The sequence below is a fragment of the Prunus mume genome, linkage group LG2 (assembly GCF_029339155.1).
Source record: "Prunus mume cultivar Tortuosa linkage group LG2, ASM2933915v1, whole genome shotgun sequence".
Lineage (NCBI taxonomy): Eukaryota > Viridiplantae > Streptophyta > Magnoliopsida > Rosales > Rosaceae > Prunus > Prunus mume.
In genome coordinates this window covers 10,882,137-10,902,765 of record NC_142699.1, presented here as the reverse complement: position 1 = coordinate 10,902,765, position 20,629 = coordinate 10,882,137, and the positions used below count along the sequence as shown (strand labels likewise).

At 33.6% G+C, this 20,629-nt stretch overlaps 1 long non-coding RNA gene across 1 annotated transcript; it reads left to right on the top strand.

The window, feature by feature from the left end:
* Positions 1-10,236: 10,236 nt before the first annotated feature.
* LOC107880262 (uncharacterized) lies at positions 10,237-12,839 on the top strand. The gene is made up of 2 exons (XR_016124734.1): positions 10,237-10,378; positions 10,484-12,839. It is a non-coding gene; the product is annotated as an uncharacterized LOC107880262 (long non-coding RNA).
* Positions 12,840-20,629: the final 7,790 nt, after the last annotated feature.

Below are 20,629 nucleotides of genomic sequence, written 5' to 3'. Positions count from 1 at the left end.
AAGGAGTATTTCCGTTACATTGTTATTGTATCTTAATTATAGCTTTATTGTATTGTAATTACTACACTACCATTGTAAACCATTTAGCTACCTCCTATGCCTGTATATAAGGCCTGTACCCGTGAATTGCATATATGAAAAAGTATCTCTTTTCTACATGGTATCAAGAGCCTAGGCATTTTTTTTTCCTCTACTCTCATGGCCTCTACTATAGCCTCCTCGTCTTCTTCTCTCACTGGTCCCACTCTCCCCTTTAACATCTCCTCCTTTGCCTCCTATAAACTTTCAGAATCCAACTTTTTACTTTGGGAAAGTCAACTCAAGCCCTTTCTTATTGGGCAAAATTGGTGGCGTTTCGTTGATGGCACTTATGTCTGCCCCTCCCCTTACCTCTCTCCTGATACTTCCTCTGATTCCACCAAAGCAACCGACATTCCTTCTTCTGCTCCCACACCCAATCCTGAGTATCTTACTTGGTTTCAAACTGACCAATATCTCATGAGTCTAATAAGGGTTGGCTATACCCGGCTTTAGAGTTATCGAAATTTAGAGAAAAACCCAAAGGAAACAAGCAGCTTTCAAAAAAATCCAAAACATTTTCAAAATGGCACGAAAGCCCTTTATCTTGAATAACAAAGACATGCAAGCCCTAGGTCTCTCTTCTCCACAAAAGACAACAGCAACATGTGAAGTCCTTGTCTTTTTCAGCAGCAGCAGAATAAGAGCAGCAGCAGCAACAATGTAGCAGTCCATAATTTTAAACTTTGTTTGCTTGTACAATCGTCATGTGAATTCTTTGGCTTGTATAGTGTGTGCATGTGAAGTTCATATGAAACTTCAGAGAGTAAGAGAGATAGAAAGTTTCAGAAAGAGAAGAACTCATCTTCTCATCCTTAGCTTCTTCTTTTCTTTTCATCCTTAGCCATGGTAGAGGTCGGTGTAATTTGTGTATATAGTTTGTAACTCCGAAGAACGAAGTACAGAACACCAGAGAAGAAAAAATCTCAGACTTCCTCCTTCAATCAATAAAACTCCCTTTGTTCATATACTTTCTCTTTTCCATTTATTATACATATTCCGACCACTGTTAATACCGTCTATCATCACAATATCTCCGACATCGCTTATACCCGGTGATAACAGTAGTTCCAAAGCAACATAAGCAATTAAGTAAGTCATTTTTCTCGTTTATTTTTGGTTTTCTTAATAGACTTCTTGTCCAAAATAGGGAAACGCTGTTTATAATTATGTTATTATCTTGCTAAACTGACGATCAGTACTGTGTTTGAGCACTTGGTCATGTTTGATATTTGCCATAACAATAATTGGATGTCTGTCAGGGAACCTCTGAGTTCAGAGGACCTCTGAGTTCTGCTCCATAGCCCTTAAGTTGGCGTCTTTGCAGTTCCATGTTCTAGTTCCATGTTCTAGGCATGGTGTCTGGTTGTTATTTTGGCCTTTAGAAAACCGTGACCGAGACTCCGCTGAGAAATGGTATCAGAGCTTTAGTTTAGCACCTTAATAATATAGTTATACCAGTAAAGTACCTCAAGTAGTTATACCAGTAAAGTACCTTGAGGACAGAAGTCAGTCAACACAATTGATAAAAACCAACGTTTTATAACCTGTTAAAATTTTGTTAATTACCAGAATCACTAGTTGAAACCAGTAAACCGTTTGCATGTTTGGCCCTTGGTGGACACCTATTAGAATAAAAGAAAGGTTGCAGGAATTAAAGAAACGGAAAGTAGAATACCAAAAAGAAATTAGGAATCTAGAAGAATTAATAAGATCACCAGAAGTAAATAATTATCCTAGAAGAAAGTTAGAAGTCCAGAATAGCATAACAAGAAATCAATATCATTTAGAAATCTGTAAAGAATCAATAGAAGCTTTTCAGGAGCATTTAGGCATCTTAAAAGAAAAAGGTAGACTTAGATAAATTTTATGATAGAATACCTCAATTTAGAAATCAGTGAACAACAAAAGAAAAAATTAACTCTAGATAATAATACATTAGTTTGTTATTTTCCACAAAAAGAACACAAACATCTTTTACATAGTAGTAGTAATCCCTTAGAAAATAGTATTATTGACCTTTTGATTAGTCAAGCAGAAAGTGTAAAATGTGAACATAACAAAAATAATAGAATAATTCAACAGTTACTAGAATATTTTCAGAAAAATTCCTTGAAAACAATTAGACAAAACTTAGACTATATAACATCCCAGTTAGAAGATAATAATAGGAATATCCAAAGATTCCCTAGTAAGAAAGAAATAAAAGAACTCATAGATCTTATAGATAGTAAGCCAAAACAAATAGAACTCCAGTCATTAGAAATTATTGAACAATTAAAATTAGAAGTGCAAAAAATACAATTAGTACAAAAAACATTAACTGAACAAGTAGAAAGGTTACATAGTAAAATAGATAGACTTTTAGTTTAATGACATATTCTAAAATTAACAATAAATATATAAAGGCATTAGAAGAAGTTGGTCAACTAGATAAGGAACCAGTAGGTCTTACAGAATTTACAACATCTGTAGCAAGTAGTAATATCCCTATTAGACAAAATAATTTACTTATCCAATTAATTTTAAATTTAGCCGAAAAAGTAGATCAATTAGAAGAACAAATAACAGAAATTAATCAAGTAGTACACAATACCACTTTTACACTACCCAAAGACTTAGTTGATAAATTAGAAAACTTAACCTTAGGAAATAATCCTCATAAAAGAAAAAGTAGAATAAATCCATTTGATAATAGTAAATGGAACTCTTTAGAAGAAAAGGAAAAGAAATAGTTAGAACATAAGATATATACCCTAGTGAACAAGAAGCACAAGAATTTCTTAGAAAAGGCTTTGAAAAATCACAGAAAAATAAATATAATTTATATCAATTAGGAAGATTTGAAAATAGGCATCGTATTGTAAGTAGTATCAGTCAACATGAAGTTAGTTGTATAGATAAAGAAGTAACTCTTAATTTACTTAGTAACACAGCAATAGAACACCTTAAAAAATCACACTATCAACAAATCCATATAGGAACAATTATGATAGGAATAGCTGGACTCACTAGAGCACAAGTAGGAACCAAAGCACTAGTATACATATATGATGACAGATGGGATAACCATCAGCAAGCAGCTATAGCTACAGCAGAAGTAGATCTTAGTACAAACTTAGCAGTCATAGGATGTATTCCTAATTATGTCATGAATATTAGAGAATTTAGTAAACACATAAAAATTAGCATAAGGACAAAAAATTATAATATGAAAGGAGAGTACAAAAATTTAAGCATCAGTCTCATGTATGTAGGAAAAATTTCAGATACTTATAATTACAAATTTAATGTAGAATTCCAAAATTTAGTACAAACTTTTGGTAGTAAACACGTTAATATGATAGAGGCAAAACCAGTAGATAATAGTTTTTTAGAAGGAACAGAATGGATTTTACCTAATTTACAAGTAGCAAAAAATAAACAACCTGATAAGGCACAAATTTTTGAAAATCATATAGGTGAAGCAGTAGTAAGATTTACTAATTATAAACAAATAAATGATATAGAAGACTTAGAAAGTGAATTAGATGAAGAAATACATATGGCATTTGATAACTTAGAAATAAACATGATTGAGCATAATTTTGATAATATAGTTGATAAACTCATAGATGACATAGATAATCTAGATGAAGAAGAATATATAGAAAAATATAAAACTTATGAGTTAGGATTACATAGATTATCAGATAAAGAAATGAAAGATTTAATTTTAAATATAGGATTAGAACATATTTTAGGAGAAAAAGAATATCAAAATATGTTAATTGAAGTAGAATGCATGCCAGTAGAAGACCAATATAGTTCATCCGGACCATCTGTAACCCCTGCAAGTAGAACAGATCAGCAAAATCTTAGGCAAACTAATGAACCATATAGAGAAAATAATGAAGAAACAGGTAGAAATGCTTTTCAACAAGAAGCATTTGGAATAAGAAAAAATAGAATCCCTTATAAAGGAATTGAACAAATTAGTTTAGCAGGAAACATATTAAATTTAGATCATGTAGACCCACAGGATTGGGAAAAAACTATAGAAAGATGGGAAAAAGGATGTGTACATGCAGCATTAATGTTAGATTTTAGTAATAATAAAGATATGTTAGATTACTTTGAGCATACTTTAGATGGAATGGTTTTTGATTATTTTCAAGCATGGAAAACTAAAAATCCAATAGAACACCAAGCAGCAAAAGAAATGTTTAATATAGATGCTTTTGTTAAATTAATTAAATATGAATTTCTAGACCATAATAGATTAGATGGTAGAAATGAACAAGAACAAATTAGAGCTATAAGAAATTTAGAACAATTACAAATTTGTGATTTACAATATATTAGTGAATATACTTCAGACTTTTTCAAGTATTTAGGTAGAACAGGTAGAATTGATGACCTTAATATATTAGATACTTATATGACAAAAATTAAAGGACCAATAGGAGAAAGAATTTGGAATGAATGGCAAAAGCACCCTAGGAAATTAGATGTATCTATAGGTGCAAGAATACAACATGTATATGATATATTACGGTCAGAATGTAGTCAAATAAAAGCAAAAAGATAAATTAGAAAACAGTTTTACATGAGTTGTAAAAACATAGATTTACCAAAACAATATGGATGTCATAGGAAATTTAGGCAGAAGAAGCCATATAGAAAAAGCTATAGAAAATATAAACCTTATAAACAACAAAATAAAAATTTTAGAATACAACCTTCCAAAACATTTAGAAAAAGAAAATATATCCCTAAGCAATTTAGGAAAAGAACAAATAAACCATGGATTAGAAAGTACAAAGTACCTAATAAAAGTACATGTAAATGTTATCTTTGTGGTGAAGTAGGACATATTAGACCTAAGTGTCCCAAATTAGGAAAACAACCTAGAGAAAAAATACAATTAATTGAGCAATTTCAATTAGAAGATGATGAGGACTTAGAATCAATCTATAGTATAGATGACAATTTAAGTGATAATGAAAGTATTTATAGTGTTAATGCCTTAGACTCAGAATCAGAATTAGATTACTCTAGTAATTCCGATAGTGAATTAGATGAACATATGTGTATGTTTGAAGAACAAACAGAGCATGAAGAATTTAAATATGTTAATTTAGGATGGCCTCAAGAATGTAATCAATGTAAGAAAGTAGTGGTAGAAAAATATTACACTAAGACAATAGTTTATTGTAAACCTTGTTTCAATAATAGATCAATAGAAATAAATACAGTTGAAATAGATAGTCAAAAGAATAATTGCCCTAGTATAGAAAAACAGAAGACTAGTTCATTAATAACAATTAATTGTGAGTTAGAATTATCAAAAGAAAATAAAATTCAAACAACAGCCATGATAGATACAGGAAGCACAAAAAATGTAATAAAAGAAGAGTTAGTGCCAGAACAATATAGGCAAAAATTAGCTAGACCAGTAAGAATCATACAGTTTGATACAAGGCCTGTATACTTAACACATTGTATTAATAATATACCAATTAGGATAGAAAGACAACAGTTTAATTTACCCTTAACCTTTATATCCCCAGTAGGATCATATCCCTTTATCTTAGGATTAAATTTCTTAAAAAGTTTACAAGGAGGATTTTTATATACACCTCCAGACATCACATTTTTTAAGAAAGGTATAACTACAACAGATCAAAGTAATATATTAGAGTCTTACAATAGTATTAACATAGACGAACAAAATTTTAAATATAATACGGAAGAATTAGAAGAAATAAGTAAAGAAGAAATAAGTGAACAAAATAATCTAGAATATGATGACATAATATTTGATCATGAGTATCCACTTATAGGAAACCTAGAACCTTTAGAAATTATGCAAATAGATAGACCAAAAAATTTAGAAGAATTGTTACAATTAGTTGAACAAACTAGAATTATAGGAGAAGATCCCCAATTACATTGGAATAAGAATAAGATATTAGCAAAATTAGACATTATCAATCCAGACTTAACAATTAAAACAGCAGATATGCCTTGTAACTTGTTAGATAAGCAAGAATTTGAACAACAAATAAAAGAACTTTTAAACTTAAAAGTAATTAGACCTTCAAAATCTAGACATAGATCAGCAGCCTTTGTAGTTAGAAAACATTCAGAACTTAAGAGAGGTAAAGCTAGAATAGTATATAATTATAGGAGATTAAATGATAATACTTATGAAGATAGTTATAAATTACCAAATAAAGATGAGCTTATGAATAAAATTCAAGAAAGTAAATATTTTAGTAAGTTTGATTGTAAATCAGGATTTTGGCAAATTAGATTAGCAGAAGAATCAATCCATTGGACAGCATTTACCTGTCCAGAAGGACATTTTGAATGGCTTGTAATGCCATTTGGATTAAAAAATGCACCATCAATCTTTCAAAGAAAGATGGATCAAATATTTAAGAAGTATGATAAATTTTGTAGTGTATATGTAGATGATATATTAGTTCATAGTAAGAATAAAAATGAACATAGAAAACACTTAGAAATTATTTTGAAAGAATTTATTGATAATGGTATTATTATAAGTAGAAATAAAGTAGAACTTGAAAAACAAGATATAGAATTCTTAGGTATGTATATTAAATCAGGAACTATACAATTACAGGAGCACATAGCTAAAAAAGTGTTAGAATTTCCAGATAAGTTAGAGGATAAAAAGCAATTACAAGCATTCTTAAGTTTATTAAATTATGCTAGAAGTTTTGTCCCTGATTTAGGAAGGAAAATTGCAGCTTTACATAGCAAAACTAGTAAAACAGGACAGAAATATTTTAATAGTGAAGATATTAAGTTAGTTCAAAGCATAAAACAAGATATAACTCAACTTAAACCGTTAGCATTACCATTAGATAATCATTACAAAATAGTTGAAACAGATGCATCATCAATAGGATGGGCAGGAATTTTATATCAAAAGAAACATAAAGAAGAAACAAAATCAGAAGAAAAAATTTGTAGATATGCATCAGGAAAATTTAATGATATACAGGCTAGACTTCCAGCCACTGACTTAGAAATTTTAGGAGTCATTAATTCTCTTGAAGCATTTTCATTATTTTTACATAATGAAATATTTACTATTAGAACAGATTGTCAAAATATTGTTTCTCATTATAATAAAATTACTACTAATAAACAAGCAGCCCGAAGATGGGTGAATTTTGTTGATTCTATTACAGGAAATGGATTTAGGCCAATATTTGAGCATATTAAAGGTATGGATAATGCATTAGCGGATATCTTATCTCGTATTATTCATTAAACAGGTATGCAGTATTTTGGACCATCCTCATCTGGCAGCAAAAATAATGGTATACCATCACCTGGTGGTAACCCATTAAGCATAAGTAATCAAGCACGATCAGTAGCAAATACTTATTTTTATAATGGAATATCAGTACAAGAAGTTAGAAATCCTTCTTTAAAGTATCGTACTCAAGCATCATTAGCAGAAAAACAAAAAGTTCTTTTAGATAACTTTTGGAATATTAGAACAAATACTGAAAGCATGAGAAGAGGGCATGAAAAGCTTATTAGAGCACTTGAGCAAGAGTTTTTAGCATATAATTATGATTATAAAATAGCAAAACAACACCTTTCTTTTTTGCAGGAAAAATATACAGAGCAAAAAGGAGAATAGGATACAATAGTTAGGCATTTTAGAACTATTAATATAAGATGTCAAATTCTACAAGAAGAGGCTAATAAGCCCACCGTAATTGAGCATAATTTACAAGAAAAAGAGGCTAAGAAGCCCAACTTACTTGAGCATAATAGTGAATTTTCTCTTGAGCAAAAATCTAAAAATCCTTATTTTCTTCAAACTCTAGCTAGAGAAAGGTATAAGTTTTTACCAGTAGATGTTAAGAGTCACATAATTGAATTAGAATATGAGCAAAATACATCTCTTCAACTGTACATTCAATCTTTTCTTTTCAATTTAAAAAGTAATCCACATCCTGGCATCACCATTATTACCAAAAACTGTTCCCATTACACTATTTACTTAGCAAGGATTAACATGATTGAATATAGAGAATTGCATTTAGAGCATAAACAAAAAACAATCATAGTTACTCCAGCATTTTTAGCAAAATTTGGTTATCTAGATCAACTTTATGTTGAAAGTAGTAAGCATTTAGATTCATTCCCCGAAAAATTTAAAGAAATTATAAGTTTTTATCTGCCTCTCTGGAAAAATATAAAATTAGATTTCACTAGTATACCCCCAGAGTGGTTTAAAGATAGCATTTACCCAGATTTAGCACAACATAGGATTATTATTTCTTTTGATGAATTACTTAGTCCGGGAGAATCAGCACAAACAGGAATGCCTACCAAACAAGACATCCAACAATACAGAGGAGCAATAATAGCCGAGCAACAGTTATTTAATGATGATCGTCTGACCCTCCTGTACCAGTCTAAATTTATCAAGGTGTATTCAGAATCCACATCCAGGAGACCAGATGATATATATGAATACAGGATCAGCACTACAGAGCAAAAGTTTTGATGAAATCTACAATCGGATAGCGAACAGATTACAGCAGAAAATAATGACAACTCATATTGGAATAGCTTAGGAGAAGAAGAGCTACACAACATAGATAACATGATGGATGCATGAAGACCACGTGAAGAATCCATCCAGCAGAATAGTCGCAAAACTTTTTGGCTCCATACGGCCAGTACAAAGCAACATATGAAAAGAAGAAACATTTTGGTTTCATCCGGCTAGCAGAAGCAGAAGGATTCCCTAGGAAATTTAGATATGAATAAGGGCATTATTGTCCAACCACTTTAATTTTGTCCTTCTTTATAAATACTGTACCCATTTTGGGTTTATTTATAAGTCTCCCTTAGAGTTAATTAGTATTATGTCTGGGGATTAATTATTAATTTAGGATTGCCCAAAAGTTTCGATAGATTTAAACTTTTGATCATCGTCATACATATCATCGAGATATTCAACACGTTTTTTCCTTTCTTTTTTTCTTACAAGAAAAAAAACATCAAGGCTTGATAGAAATCCAAACAAATTTCAAGCCCAATTTCTGAAAAACTGACCACTAAAATTGAATAAATGAACACATTCCCCAGCCCATTTGGATGAAAAAATACATACAATACAATTTTAATTTTATCATATATGTATTATTAATAGCATTAATTTCCCCTGGAACCCTTCCTGGCTACCTTCTTGAATTTGTCTCTCAAATGCTCTTGAATTAGTCCTTCATGGCTACCTTTTTGGGTGTTTCCAAGGATTGGGTTGCGGCAATGGAGGGTTGTGGAGGAAGGGAGGATTGTGAATGAATTTCCGAATTTACCCTCACTTTTGACAGAAAATTTAACTGAGTTTGGCGGAAGGACTAATGGTGCAACAAAACACCTACTTGAGTGACCTCTGCAACTAATAATTGAATTGAGTAACCAAACCGTAACTACGGGTATAATTGAGAGACCATTGCTGCAAATAACCCTTTTTGAGAGAATTATTAGCTAGGGAATGGGTCACTTCACTCCTGAAGTTTCCATGGTGTTTACTATTTTGGACGACTTGGGTTGGGACTGATTGTGAAAGGTCTTGACCCAGTCTCAATGATTCACATATATTTAAATTATATCTCAACATAAAGAAAAAGAAGCATCTTCATTTCATTTGAAGGAACCTCTTCTCCTCATACTTATAATATTTTATAAGCATTACTTGTTAAGGTTTGAGTCACCAAATTTATTCACAAAACAAATAATATTTTACTTGTTAAGGTTTAAAATTTTGGTGTCTCCATATAGCAGTACGCGTATGTAATATGTTGAATATTATTGTGAATAGTAATTAGGTCGAAGCACTTAATCAATTATGTCCACACGAATGCAGTGTTTAATTAGAAAAGTCTGACAGTAGCTCATTGATTGATAAAATATATAAAATATATATAATCGAGACTAAATTCAGTAGAGTTGTTTTCAGATAATCAATCACGTCCACACGAATGCAGTGTTTAATTAGAGAAGTCTGACAGAAGTGGTCCAACTTAAAACTTGTTATAGCGACATGCAAACAAATTTGGGGTCAAAGTTGGAAGGGGAAAAGATCTCTATATAAGGCATAGCTAGGTGCTCAAGTTTACTAAACTCAATTAATCCCATCATCATCAGCCTTCTTTTAGGGTTCAACCTTTATTCTCTCTGCAGTTTCGAGGGTGAATTTGCAAACCGGTATCTATGAGCCTGCTTATCAGGAAACAAATGAAAAAGCTCTCATAAGGTATGTATATTTGATTACTCACCAATCTAATATGAGTTTTTTAGCATGATCATAAATATGTTATATTGATTAAACAATTTTCTTAATTAATCTGCACGTATGTAGGGTGGCGCAAATTCTGTCCAGGGAAAGGAAGGTCCGTGAAATGAGATCACCACATGGAAAGGCTATAGCTGCCAGCAACTCCAACTTATGGTGAAATTAGTGCTAATAATTAATTCATTTCATATTGTTATTTAATTATTTTCTCCCAATAAATACCAACCAGCATGTTGGTTGTGATCAGCAGTATTTAGTTCATTCTTTATTTGAGTTAGAAATCAAAGTATTTTAATTTTCTTTTACTTTTCTCCTTTTCTCTTGCCAGTTTCTTGCCACACTTTCTTAAAACAAAAAAACAAAAAAAGAATTCAAAAGAAAAGAAAGTCAATCTTTTGAAAAGAGAGACAAAATTCAATCAGGCTGGTTGGTAAGTAAGGTGATAGCTTTTAGCTTTACAGCTGAAGATGAGGTTAATTCCTAGTATTAGCCTATTGGGTACATAATTTCCTTCACTTTTGTTTAAACCTCGGTGTAATTGTTTGATTAGTATTTGATGAATACAAAGGCTTATTAATGTGGCCACCATATGAACTTTCCAGGGTTTTAAGTGCCATTTTCACATAAAGGGTTTAAAAACCCTTTGTGATTACTGCGTTACTGTATTTGTAATAACCTTGTATGGTTATCTCTATTTATATTGGCTCTTGTGGTTGACGGTCCTTTGTGCTTGAATTATAAATACAATATATTGTCTTTATCTTAAAAAACACAGAACTCAATGTCATGTTGTTTTACCTCTTTTTTTGTTGGGCAATCACTGTAAATTTAACTAGTTTGATTGCTTTTAATGAAAATGAAATTTGGGTGTGTTAACTTGATCCTATATGGTCTTCTATTGAAATAAGGGGCAGGCTTTCTCACTTTTGGCAAATTTCACATATAGCCATTTCAGTTTGGTAAGACACCATGGCTTCAACTTTAAGTGTAAAATTGAAAACTACAGAAGAGGCACCAAATGCAGGAAGAACGAAAGAAACGGATGAAGTGAAGGGTCTTCAATGGAACAAGTAAGCGTTGCAACATCAAAGGGGGGGTTTGAACTTTTGTTAAAACGTCTAATGCTTTCTTTTTAGCTTTGTCTTTACCCCATAGGATATAAAGCAATATTCTCCATTTCTAATAAACAGGTCAATTTGGACATAAAGTCGAGTAAGAATGACACACACAACACTAGTTTTGTAGATATCTTTTAGTCCCCGCGGTTTACAAACCAACACTCAACAGAAACTTTTAATTCCAAGAGCATTTTTTTGTTTGCGAGATTTTAGTTTGATTAGGAGATTTATTTTCTATTTTATTACGATTTTATTTCTTTCTTTTTTGTATAAATTTTGTATAATTAGGAGTTTATTTGTTGCCTTGTATAACCCTATTAGGGTTCACATACTTGTATTATAAATACTTCCTTTTCGAGAATGAAAATATATCAGAAAATATTATAACCCATATTTTTTGACTTGGCATCAGAGCCGACTTTCTGATGACAAGTGTGTTGTGCCCACTCATGTTCTAGCCCCATTTTTTTTCCTACCTGTGTCGTGTGTGTCCTCATGGGTTTGTGTGTTCGTCCCTGTACTATGTTTATGCCATTCCCGTCTTCATACATCTACCGTATTTGTGCCTCTGCTGTGTTCCACTATGTACTCTGTCGAGATCTGTTGAGTTTCCGCTGCAATAATGGGTGATAACTCTATTGTTGGTGTGGTTGCTGCTATTTCTGCAAATTTGAGTGTTTCTAACTCTATTTCATGTATTGGGTCTAATACTTGGATAATTGACACTGGTGTTACTGATCATATGACTTATGATGCTAATTTTTTTAATGAATTGTCTAGTAACACCCATGACTTATACATAACTAGTGCTAATGGCTTGCCATTTTCAATTACTGGAGAGGGCACAATCTCCCTCACTCATACTATGTCCTTGTCTCGTGCGTTACTAGTTCCCAATATCGATTGTAACTTGTTATCTGTTGGTCAATTACTTGATAAACTTAATGCTTTTGTTACTTTCTATCTCATGCATCATTTTTTTCAGGATCTCAAGACTCACGAGACGATTGGGCATGGTAAACGGATAGGGGGTTATATTATTTGACATTGTCCGCCGCACCAGTTTGTGATCATGTTGTTAATAATGTTCAAAGTTGCAGTATTAAAGACAAACAATAAATTTGGTTATGGCATCGTCGTTTCGGACACCCGTTGTTTGGCTACCTTAAGCATTTGTTTCCATATTTATTTAGATTTTGTGATGAGTCAAGTTTTAAGTGTGAGACATGTATTTTGGCCAAGATTCATCGCATTGTGTTTCTTTTAAGTGACAGTAAAGCTGCAAAGCCTTTTGATTTAGTGCATTTTGATGTGTGGGGTCCGACTCAAGTTATTTCAACGGATTTCGTTGGTTCGTCACATTTATTGATGATTGTACCTGATTCACTTGGGTTTGCTTGATGAAAAATAAACATGATGTTGTTTCCATTATTCCAGAGTTTTGTACTATGGTGTTTACTCAGTTTCAGGCTTTGATCAAAGTATTCTGGATTGATAATGGAGGATAATATGTGAATAATACTTTGACGTGTTTCTTCCATGCTCAAGGTATTATTCACCAAACGACAACCTCTTTTACCTCTCAACAAGATGATGTGTCTAAAAGGAAGAACTGACAATTTTTTGAAATTGCCCACTAACTCATATTAGATATGTCTGTTCCCCATTATCTTTGGGGGCATGATGTTCTATCTACTGCCTATTTGATTAATTGTACTCCTAGCCAAGTTGTGGATTTCAAGACTCCGCATGATGTGTTTGGTGACCATGTTTCCCATGTCTTCATCTCCAAGTTACCTCCAAAAGTTTTTGGATGTGTTACCTATGTTCATGTTTACTCTCATCAACGGAGTAAACTTGATCATTGCGTTTTGTGCTGTGTCTTTATTGGCTACTCTTCTACTCAGAAGGGTTATAAGTGTTATCATCCTCATACCCAGAAGGTGCATGTTACTTTGGACGTAACCTTCTATGAAGAAATGTCAGATTATGTTTTTCTCTATTCTCCAATTCAGGGGAAGAATGGGGAGTGAATTGGAGAGTCTGGAATTGGAAGATCTTAGACTTGATGGCCAAAATACTGTATATGAAGATATTGTTCTCGGGAAGCAAATGACCAGTAGGCTGTAGAAAGGGATCGATTACCAAGATATAGAGGTGAAGATATTGCTCTCAGTGATGAAACTGAAATTGGTACTTAGGTGACGATGGATAAATTTAAAAGATATTCAACCAAGAACGCAATAAACTTCACACACTCTAGACCTTGACCAAATACTCATACTCTTATGACTAGTCAACTGTCAGATATGAATTATACCAAACAATAACATACACAGAGCATACCAAGATGAACCTAAAGCCTAGAGAATTATTAGTGACAACCTAGGCACTTAGAAGGACCCGTCAATCTAGGCATCCCCTGTGCTAGCAACAACTTTGGTGAAAGTGTGTGAAGACAACATAATCAAGCAAACACTAAACAGCAGAAAAAGATGACTAGTCAACCGCACAAACCCAGATGACTAGTCAACTATCAAGAACACAAACCCAGAAAATTTACAGAGATGGAAATCAGAAACTGTTTACCCAGAAACCCACCATTGGGAAAAACTGGGGGTCATCAACCGACCAGGCAATCCACTAAGTAGAAAAAGATTCTTACAAAGGAACACAAGCAAGCTCAAGAAAAACCTAAATCTATTTAGGAAGATGAGCTATACCTCCTTTGTGCAATCTTCTTCTCCAACTTAGCAAAGCTTGAAGCTCAGTTCTTCATGGCAATGGCAGCTCCTTCTCCAGCTCTTTCATCCCATGGCACTAGCTTGCAAGCTCCAACACAAACCGAAACCAAAATTTGGATTCAAAGGAGAATGACCAATTTCTTCAAGAAACCATACTCTTGAAGAAATCAGTCTTGAATCTGACCTACATATAAATGAGAGAATGATTTAAGTAGCTAGATGTAGATTCGTGTTTCAAATGCAGTTTTTCAAAAAGAAATCAATTGGAAAAACTCATAGATGAAATAAGATGGTTCTCTCGAGAAAGAAGAAGCGAAAGATGGCAAGCCAAACTTTCCAAAACTTCCACCCAAAAAAGACAGACACCAAATGAGCAAAATCGTAGCCTTTACAGACCAAAAAATTCCTTAGGTCAGAAACCCACATGGCAGCAGAGAGAGAGAGAAAAAAGAATAGGACAAAACAGTTTGTTATCCAGCTAGAAATCCTACAGAACAAGGATGACTAGTCAAATGAGAAACGGATGACTAGTCATCATTTTATGAAGACTCTTTAATGTAATGATATGCAATGCACAATTTACCTTTATCAATTTGCTTGAACCTCCATAGAACAGAAGTTAGATAAGAACACCAAGAGAAGCTTTTCTTAATCTAAACTTGAGCTTGATAAATAACAATACAAATCCTATTACAAAGTTGTCAAGGGAAGCCAAAAGAAAATTACAAAAACCATACGTTCACAGAAACGATCGGTCACCTGTCGCTAAAGATGAAGAAAATGCTCTCTGTGATGAAACAATCGGTCGACATTTAGGAACTGACCAGTCGCCCATGGTTGAAGAATGTGATAGTGATTCTTGTGACTCTTGGGTAGATGAGTTCGATGCAAGATCCCCTTCTGCCCTACCATTGCTCCTGTCAAGTAGTGATAATAGGCCCAGTGAGGTAATCACTGATGAATCATCTATGCTAAGTTACCAGTTGCCCCCATGTACTATTCGTGGGAAATCTAAAGTACAATACTCATCCGATATACATGCTAAATCTAAATATCTCATAGCGACTATGTGTTAACTCATTGTTTATTTAAGTCATATGCATTATATTTATGTCAATTATCTAATGTATGTTTGCCAACTAAACTGCAGGATGCTCTTTTTGAACCTAAATTTGTGGATGCCATGAATGTTAAAATGGAAGCTTTGAACAAGAATGAAACTTGGGATTTAGTCCATTTGCCAAGAGGAAAGAAAGTTGTTGGGTGCAGATGAGTGTTTACTTTGAAGCATAAGGCTGACGGTTTCATTGACTGTTACAAGGCCAGATTACTCATACCTATGGAGTGGATTACTTGGAGACCTTTGCTCCACTAGCAAAGCTCAATACTGTGCATTTACTCTTGTCCCTGGCTGCTAATCGTGACTGACCTTTTTTGCAGTTTGATGTCAAAATTGCAGTCTTACATGGTGACCTCAAGGAAGAAATATACAAGGATCTTCCTCCTGGTATTCCTGTAACCTCCAAGAAGGGTATTGTGTGTAAGTTGCAGAAATCCTTATATGGATTAGAGCAGTCTCCAAGAGCATGGTTTGGGAGATTTGCTGCGTCAATGAAGAAATTTGGGTTTGCACAAATTAATTCGGACTATACTTTGTTTCAAAAGCATCATAAAAGTAAATTGACAACTTTAATTATTTATGTTGATGATATGATTGTGATTGGAAATGATCAGACAAAAATGCAAAATCTTCAAAAGTATCTGGCTTCCGAATTTGAGATGAAGTCATTAGGTGACTTGAGATACTTTCTTGGGATTGAAGTTTCCAAATTTAAGCATGGTATCTTTTTGTCCCAAATGAAGTATGTTTTGGATTTATTTGCAGAGATTGGAATGTTTTTGTAAATCAATTGATACTCTTAATGAACAAAATCATAAGTTGGGGTTATATCATAATCAAGCCCCTACTGATAAGGAGCGTTATTAATGGCTTGTGGGAAAATTGATTTATTTGGCTTATACACGTCCTGATATAGCATATGCAGTGAGTGTAGTGAGTCAGTGTATGCATTCTCCTAGTGAAGATCATATAGGTGTTGTGATGCATATTTTGAGGTATCTGAAAATAACTTATGGAAATGGGTTAATGTTTTCCAAGTATGGTCATATGGATGTGGAAGGGTATATAGATGCCGATTGGGCTGATTCAATCACTGATAGACGTTCTACGTCTAGGTATTTCACATTTGTTGGTGATAATCTTGTTACTTGGAGGATTACAAAGTAAAAAGTGGTGTCTCGGTCTAGTGCTGAAGCCGAGTATCATGGGATGGCTTAAGGTGTGTGTGAGCTACTTTGGTTGAGGAGATTGTTGGGAGATTTTGGGTTTGAGCCCCAGAAACCTATGGATTTGTATTGTGATAATAAAGCTGCAATTGCGATTGCTCATAATCCTATGCAACATGATTGTACAAAGCATGTGGCGGTTGATCGACATTTTATTAAAGAGAAGTTGGATGCTGAGATTATTTATTTTCCGTTCATATCATCCGAGTATCAGCTAGCAAATATTCTAGCAAATATTTTTACGAAAGTTGTGTCTACTATCATCTTTCTCAACTCGCTTGACAAGTCAGAAATAAGTGACATCTTTGCTTCAAATTTAGAGGGAGTGTTGGCGAGATTCTAATTTGATTATGAGATTTATTTTCTATTCTATTAGGATTTTATTTATTTCTCTTTTCTATCTTGTGTAATTAGGAGTTTATTTGTTTCCTTGGATAACCCTACTAGGGTTTACACACTTGTATTATAAATACCCCTTTTTGGAGAATGAAAATATATCAGAAAATATTCTACCCTATATTGTTGGACTTTTTTTTAACGAAGAAGAGCCACCAAATCCTTCCAAAAGATGCAAATTTCTTGTTGCTTGTCTCACGGAAGCATTTTCCAATTGCCATATTGGCAGATGGCTTCTAACTTCGAGCCCAGCAGCTGAGGATCAGTACCTAACAAGTGACTTTGATCAGGAAGTACTCACTAACCACCCAAATGAATATTTAGATATGATCTTTTCATTCTCTTGTTAAATCCATGAGAGTTTGTAGGTTGCTTTTAGTTTTTTGGTGTTTTTTCTCAGGTAATTGTATCAGCAATTCGAAGCTCTGCAATGGAAAAGCTGAGACGGAAGCCTAGCAGTTGGACAGATAGCTTTTCATTTGTCTACTCTTCAAAATCAGGAGATTTATTCATAAGCCAGAAAGGAATACAAAACAAAAAGGATAATGGTGTAGAAGAATTTTTATATGTTAAAAGTTGCATCTCTTGCTGCTCAACTGCTGCCACAAGTAGAGATGTGTTTCTTTCTGTCAAGACAAGCTTGTCCCGTTGTTCGAGCTTTAATGGGATTGAGTTTAAAGATTTTGGCAGTCCATAATTCAGCAATTCTGTCGTTGTGAGGGCTGGCTGATGAGAGTCTCAAATTACGTAGTTTTTTTAATATTATTTTGGAGACTTTATTATATAAATTTGGTTTAATAAAGATAATTTCACTTATTATTACATTTCATTCTCACCAATTGAATTTATGAATTTTATGTATTTAATTTGGTGAACTTAGGTGAATTTATCCTTCGTAGGAAGTTGGAAATTCAAAAGATGAAGATATATATTTGTCTAAGTTCAAGCTAATTGTGAAGATATTTTATTGAAGAACTAATTGTGAGATTATTTTGATCATAAAGAGAAATAAAAAGAAAGAAGAGAAGACAAAACCAATAAAACTAAAGAGCCTATTTCATGTCATTCGTAGTCATTTAACGCCGGAAGACTGCGTTGCTTCCACCTCTGCCCAAGTCGCCTTCTGAGTCGTGGTCATGGCACAAACGCACTAAATATGTCAAGATGGTTTAAAGTCGGAGCTCCCCCACCCCACCACCACCAAAGGTCCAAAGTTCTTTCCGGTTTAGATGATTGAATGCGTTGAATAAGAATGCAACTAGAATAAAGTTTCTTTACTTCCAACTAGCCTAATGGAAATTGAAGCTCTCTCTCTCTCTCTCTCTCTCTCACACACACACACACACGAATTGTGATCTCATATCATTGTATTTATTATCTGCAATTTGGCTATATTTTCTTAAAGTTAAATTTGCCTTTGTTTCTGCAGTGAGACCAACAGTGAGCTTTCAAAGGACTAGTACCGGGAGCTCATAACACTTTCATTGGCTCTTGCAAACATCGAGGTTTCCACATGCCAAGTTATAAAGGGCAAGACCGCTTGCCTTGATTGCCATATTATGGTTTTCTCATATTGAAAGGTTAAATGTATAACACCCAATTTCTAACTTTATATCGTAAACTTTTATTTTTACACATCTTTTAAGTTCTAGGACTGGCCCTGTCCAAGAGCAAACAACTTAACAGGAAAAAGCAAAAAAGAAAGAAAAAACTAAACGCAAAGCAGAAACCCCAAAGAACCCAGCAAGCCAAAAGAAAACACTCCCAGAGCGACAAACTGAAACCAAACCTGAAGCCTAAGAAGAACGCCAACACTCAAAGGACTAGTACTAAACGGTACATCTGTTAAATGGTGTTCATTTGATTTGAACTGCTCAATCTTCCCCATCGCCACTCGCAATCGCTGATTCTTCAGAGGCCTTCTCAATTTCCAAGCATTCCTTCAATCTGTCATACACAACTTATTTTTGGCCTTTCGGTTGGTGTTTTAGACAACAAGCCTGGGCAGTTTTTCCAGAAGAATCCTTGTATGTCCCTTGTACACTCGAATCCAGAATGCTTTCAACTTCCATTCTCTCAACTTTGGCCCTCACCCAATCAGATACATTAACATGTACAGGTTCTAAATCTGTTATTATTGCTGGTCTGCCAGTTATAAGCTCTAGCAAGACAATCCCAAAGCTGTATGCATCACTCTTTCTAGTGTACGTACTGTCCAGTTGTGCAATATCTTGTTCAACCAAAATCTTTCCTGTAATAAATGTTTTGTTTTGGGGCTGACTTTGTTGTAAGTTGTAACATTATACACGATACATTTAAGGCCGACCATAGAGATAGTGATGGTTTCATTTTAATCTTATCTAATAAATTTGTGAGAGTTTTTAAGGTGCGATGGGGACGGGGGTTTGTGATACACACACACACACTACTAAGGTGTTGTTGGAGTTTGAACATAAGAGTCTGCAAGTCAAGACCCTTTTTTATCGGGATAGACCTTGTTGGTTTTTCGTTTACATTACTAAATATGTCGACTAATTTGTAATCGGAGTGAGTCTTATCAGCAATCACATTATTAAATACTGAAATATCCTTCAATGGGAGCGGCTGTCATTACTTGTTATAAACATGCCATTAAAGATTGGGTTTATCTGATAAATTTGTTGGCATAAGTAAGCATTTCCCACGAGGAGGAGGCAGCCATGCTGGACCATCGCAATCAAGTGAGCCAGAGCTTGTACAAGACAAATTAAGAAGCTGGGCCAGACCAGAGGACCTGGTATTGGTAAATAAAATTCAAAACACAGGAAAGCAGGATGAACAATTCATCGTGGTTTGAATGTTCAAGCTTCAAAACGATGACGTACATGCATATGTGTGAATCTCAACGGAAGTGAATTGAAATATGGGATTTTAAATCAATATTACATTTTAACATCGTGAGTTACATTTAAATATGAAATTTCACACTAAAGACATTGCAACTTGTCGATACATACAATGCATTGAAAAGACGTGTTGAAAACTATATTAACGTATATAGTCGTCTATCTAACCCTAGCGATCCACTAACAAGTAACAACAATATTGATGATGATGATGATAATAATAATAATATTATTATTTATACATATAGACACATGTAAGTACATTTACACACATACATATACATAACACGTACACAGATACATATAGGTAAATATGGTGGGATATATAAGGTGTGTTTATTATTTAACATGTGAGGTATAAATAGTGATGAGTATTTCCACGTGCAGGAATCAATGCATTTGCAGCAGTACAAGTTAGAAAATAGAAAATAGAAAATTCTGTGTAGGAAGATTTATGTGATCACTGCGAAGAACATAAACTTATTCTGGCAAACTACGTATAACATGGATGTTCAAATGAATAATCACAATACAAATGTTATGTCGTGGACTTTGAAACGATAGGAAAGCATGTCTAATAACAATATAAGGACTATTCAAAAGACAAAGTAAACGGAAACAACTCGGTCAAGATATACATAAGTTTGGGGTCAAGATTTGGGGGAAAAGAGCTCTATATAAACCCCACAACCAAAGCTTAATTCCTACAACCTACAACGCCTT